Source organism: Sinocyclocheilus grahami, unplaced genomic scaffold (assembly GCF_001515645.1).
Source record: "Sinocyclocheilus grahami isolate Dianchi unplaced genomic scaffold, SAMN03320097.WGS_v1.1 scaffold771.1, whole genome shotgun sequence".
Taxonomy (NCBI): Eukaryota; Metazoa; Chordata; class Actinopteri; order Cypriniformes; family Cyprinidae; genus Sinocyclocheilus; species Sinocyclocheilus grahami.
Genome location: NW_015505950.1, coordinates 304,793 through 310,801, shown reverse-complemented (window position 1 = coordinate 310,801; position 6,009 = coordinate 304,793).

Genomic DNA, 6,009 nt, shown 5'->3' with positions numbered 1-6,009 from the left:
TATATTCTACATTCAAAAAGGAAATACATGCAGTTTTATTATAAATCATTGTTAAAATGTATATATATATATATATATATATATATATATATATATATACACACACACACACACACACACACACACACAAAGAAAAACCTCAAGAATTAAGTACGAATACAGGTCAATCTCTTATTACAAACTAACTCCTGGTCAAAAATGCTGCAAAGCGACTTTCAGCATAATGACAGAAGTGTACTTGGCAGTCAAAAAGGATTGTGACTGGCTGATCAAGATTCTTTTATTTATATTTTAAGAACAGAGAAAGACAAAGAAAGACAGACACCCACACCCATACAGAGAAAAAGAAAGAAAGAAGAAAAAATTGCTGGTTTAGTCCCTAATGAACTCTCACTTTCAATATAGCAATATCATATTTGTGTGGTGGGATATCATAGCTATAATGTGTTATTGCGTTTAAAAAAAAATTAATCCTGAGGAAATATGCAGATCTTATTATAGAAGAAATATAAAAGCTGCCCTTTCAACATACAATGAACACAAATTGTGACCAGTGGCTGCCAAGCTCCAAAAAGGACATACAATTTCACAGTTGCATTCAATTAACATGAGATTCACAAAAAACAATAACGTTTACTTTAGAGAATATAGAGGAAGAGCTGGATCCTTTTTTCGATTCTTGATTCTTCAAAAAAAAAAAATAAAATAAATAAAAATGTTGGTACATTGTACCCATAAAAGAAAACTTGCTTAAAGGGGTCATATGAGGTTGCTAAAAAAGAACATTATTTTGTGTATTTGGTGTAATGAAATGTGTTTATGCGGTTTAAGATTCAAAAAACAACATTTTCCACATTCTGTACATTATGGTTTCTCCTCTACGCCCCACCTTTCTGAAACGCATCGATTTTTCCAAAGCTCATCGGTCTGAAAAGCGAGATGTGCTCTGATTGGCCAACTATCCAGTGCATTGTGATTGGCTGAATACCTCAAGTGTGTGACGGAAATGTTACACCCCTCACCATACTGTGATGCCATGTCCCGGCGCGACGAGACAAAACCAATAAAATCCAATATAAACAAGGCATTTGTTGCATCCAGTGGGGACATAATTACTGATTATAATTACTTGTACTGTCTTTTTACGCATTGCATCGCGCCGCGTAAACAGAAAACCATGTCTGCATTTGTGATGCGAGAAACGACAAACAACAAGTACTACTCTACACTGCTCAAAACTCACGTTTGAATCATCAGTGGCAAATCCTTTAAATATGAAAACGTACTTACAGTCTGTGAGTCAGCATTGTTTGTCAGCATCATAGACTGTATAGGGTCAACATGCGCACCGAAGGGGAAGCAGGGGAACTGAATTCACCGGAACACCGGCATTGTAGGCTATTCTCCCAGGAAACAGTCCTCGTCCTCCGTAAAATGCATTGCACACATCTGAATATTTGGTTTGAACTGTTCTGGAACAGTGTTGTAAATACAACTTCACCACTGATTTCTAGTTGTGTCCTCTTTTGGAAGACCAAACAAAGTAGTTTTACTTTTTCACAACGAAACACACAGCCTCTCCACAACATGGCGGCAACAATACTACAGCGAATATCAAAGTTACACCTTTCTATGCGTGAACATTTGGGCGGTGTTATGCAAATCTTCCCACACAGTGATGTAGACATGTGGGGGCGTGTTTAAATTAGGCGTTTTAGGGGGGCGTGGACAAGTCTTAAATTTTATAAAGAAGATCTCTTTGGGTTTGAGACTTTAGGGATCTTATCTATTCACGAACAGCTTGTAACACTCCAAAGAGAAAGGAAAACTTGAAATCGCATCGTATGACCTCTTTAATAATTATCCACACCCGAGTATACAGGATTGTACACTTCCAGCTCTAGTTAACAATTGTATATCACTTAATGATTAAATACAAAATGAATAGTAGTTATTCCGTTCTATGTGGATTAGAATGGGTAAAATTTGCTTGGAAAAAAACAATGACCAGAATATCAACTTGCATAATTATGCACGTATATATACACACACTCATCAAGTCATATGGAATTATTATATATTTTTTTTAAAGGAAGAAAGCAATTCAAACTGATTAGGAACAACATAGTGTGTAAAAACAAACAAAAACAAAGCATTTATGGGTGAAACAACTTAAATGGAGTAGAAATCCTTTTACTTTCTAAGAATGAGGTCCTAATGAGGACAGCCGTCAACTCCATTAACACAAACTTCCACAAAATCCACTAATTCAGCTCTATATTCACACTAGGTTGGAGAATACAGCATCCTGATACATAGGGAATCATTTTGATCCTGAGATGTGCCTTGACCAGCAGGACGGTTCATATGCACAATGCTGTTGAAATACTGAACAACCAGTGGATGGCAAGCAACACGTTTGTCAATAAAACATTTTAATTTAAACCAGTAACATTTTAACATTAGAGGACTGTTGTGCCTACTGAATTTTGGGACATTTTATTTCCATCATGCAAAGTGTTTGGGTTTGAGGGTATACACATCATAAAAACTAGTGTTGCAATGCAGCAAAAGACAAATGTTAAGCATTTAGGTCGTTTTGTTTTTGGTTTTGTGCAAATGAGAGCAGCTCTGTCATCGTCATAATGAATGAGAGCAAGCAACGCGAAGCAAGAATGATCAACATCCAACAAAACCAACCACTAAGCAGAACGCAAACATTAAAGTGCAAACATCACTGTTGGTTGCATTTTGGATGCAGAACATCACAAGTCATTGGCAGGTTTTCAAACTAAAACACCACAACAATAGGGCCGGTTTCACAGAACCTGTCAAACAGCGCAGTGAACCGAGAGCTACATTATCAGCATGTACAGAATGAATACCACATGACTTACAGTAAGCAATGAAATTTGAGATTTTTTTTTGCCATTCCATACTGTTGCTGTGCAAGTGGGGCCACAGAGGTGTAAGATGTCATCAGGAAACTCCAGCATCACCCATCCGATAGTGACACAGCAAGATGCTTTCAGGGGTTTCATGAAATCGGAGCAAGAAAAAGGACCACAGTGAGAACTCCAAAGGATGGAAATCAAAGGACAGTAAAGCAAAAAAAAACTGTAGTACTAAAAAAGTGGCATTTTTCTTCCCACAACATTTATCGTTAGAGTAGTTCTGATCTTTGCAGGAGTCTGTTATAGAAATTGGTAACACTTCAAAGTTTACTAACAATGAACATTACTTACAGCATTTATTAATCTTAGCACATATTAATTTCAACAATTACAAATACATTTTAAAAGCAAGCTGTATCGGTTAACATTACTGCAAACAATCAAAATAATAAGCATTTTAAAGATTTTAAATGCTGTAGAAAATACACCAACGTTCAAAAGTTTGAGATCAGTAAGATTTTTATTGTAAAAAAAATGACACTCAAGAATGCATTATATATATAACTAAAGTGACTGTAAAGACACGCATAATTAGCAATTAACAAACAACAGATTTCTATTTCAAATAATTGCTGTTCTTTTGAATTTTGTATCACGTTTCCACAGAAATATTACAGCACAACTATTTTCAACATTGATATTAAAAATGTTTCTTTATCAAATCATCATATTAGAATGATTTCTGAAGGATCATGTGACACTGAAGACTGGAGTAATGATCTTAAAAATTCAACTTTGCATCACAGGAATAAAATTACATTTGAAAAAGTATCAAGATAGAAAACGGTTATTTTAAATTTGAAAAATATTTCACATTAGTTTTTACTATATCTTTGATCAAATAAATGCAGCTTTGGTGGAGACTTTCAAAAACAAAGAAAATCCAGCCATGTGTGTTTATGAAAACTTTTGTGTAAAACAAGTTGAGGCAAGAATAATCTTATCATTGCCTTCTCTCAAAAACATTATCCATTAATGGAGCAGGATGACTGGAAACAAAAATACTTACCTTACCAGTTTTTTTTCTTTTCTTTTTGTTTTCTGAAGCGTGTCAGTGAACCTATGGTATGCTTGTAGTCACGTACCTCTAATGCTGCCCTTAAGCAGATTCTTCACTAGATAATTTTGGAAACTGGTCATATTAGACAGGGGGGGCATTAATATTGCAATTCGCAATGACACCGTCTACATAATGCAATAAATACTCTCTCTCACACACACACACACACACACACACACACAAGTATTCATATATTGCACTTTGGAGGAAATAAAGGTCTTGGTTAAATAGATGTTAGATAGTGTTCAATATAATAATCCCATTCCAACCAAGTTCAGCAAAGACTAAACTGGTCAGTGTTAAACGTTACAGAAAATGTTATACATTACTGACATGACAGGCTATATATATGTGCAAAAATTACAATTATATCCCACGCAAAGTTCACTGTGTCTGCTCTGCACGTCAGCCATAATTACGTCATCTTTTTGTTCATTTAAAATCTTTGCAGTACTTTAGATGCTACAGAGGTTGAATTGTGTGCCTCTAAAAACAGACAATACAAGACACCAAGAGTTTGATTAGCTGTAAATCAAACTTTGTTGGGAAGATGAAGCCAAAAAAATACAAATAAAATGCATATAATCCACGTAACATGCCAACTTGGCATGGATTACAATTTTTGAGGACTGTTCCAAACAACAACACTATAAACAACCTTTCACATTCAGCTAGGTTTAAATGTCCAAAAAAATTTAACAATTAACAATTTTCAACTGGGTGTACTCAGAAAAATAAAACCTATCTACAACAGATTTGCTCAAGAGTAACGATGAAGCACCTAGCAAACATAGTTTAGAAGTTCTACCAACAAGAGAACCAGCACTTGGGGCAGAGTTCCTCACACAAACACACAGTTCAGTATTATCACTCGGCGCTGGATAAAGGAAATCAGAAAGTCACCAGAAAAATGCACCAAGTGAAAACGCATGTTTGTAGAGTTCTGAAATTAAACCCTACCTGTTGAGAGTAGAATACATTGGTGTATTAGCTTCAGTGCTTCAGGTTACATGAAGAGAAATGAGAAGACAACATTAATATTGCAATTCGCAATGACACCGTCTACATAATGCAATAAATACTCTCTCTCACACACACACACACACACACACACACACAAGTATTCATATATTGCACTTTGGAGGAAATAAAGGTCTTGGTTAAATAGATGTTAGATAGTGTTCAATATAATAATCCCATTCCAACCAAGTTCAGCAAAGACTAAACTGGTCAGTGTTAAACGTTACAGAAAATGTTATACATTACCGACATGACAGGCTATATATATGTGCAAAAATTACAATTATATCCCACGCAAAGTTCACTGTGTCTGCTCTGCACGTGAGCCATAATTACGTCATCTTTTTGTTCATTTAAAATCTTTGCAGTACTTTAGATGCTACAGAGGTTGAATTGTGTGCCTCTAAAAACAGACAATACAAGACACCAAGAGTTTGATTAGCTGTAAATCAAACTTTGTTGGGAAGATGAAGCCAAAAAAATACAAATAAAATGCATATAATCCACGTAACATGCCAACTTGGCATGGATTACAATTTTTGAGGACTGTTCCAAACAACAACACTATAAACAACCTTTCACATTCAGCTAGGTTTAAATGTCCAAAAAAAAATTAACAATTAACAATTTTCAACTGGGTGTACTCAGAAAAATAAAACCTATCTACAACAGATTTGCTCAAGAGTAACGATGAAGCACCTAGCAAACATAGTTTAGAAGTTCTACCAACAAGAGAACCAGCACTTGGGGCAGAGTTCCTCACACAAACACAGTTCAGTATCATCACTCGGCGCTGGATAAAGGAAATCAGAAAGTCACCAGAAAGATGCACCAAGTGAAAACGCATGTTTGTAGAGTTCTGAAATTAAACCCTACCTGTTGAGAGTAGAATACATTGGTGTATTAGCTTCAGTGCTTCAGGTTACATGAAGAGAAATGAGAAAGGCAGCTCACTCCCGCTAATGAAGAATAACT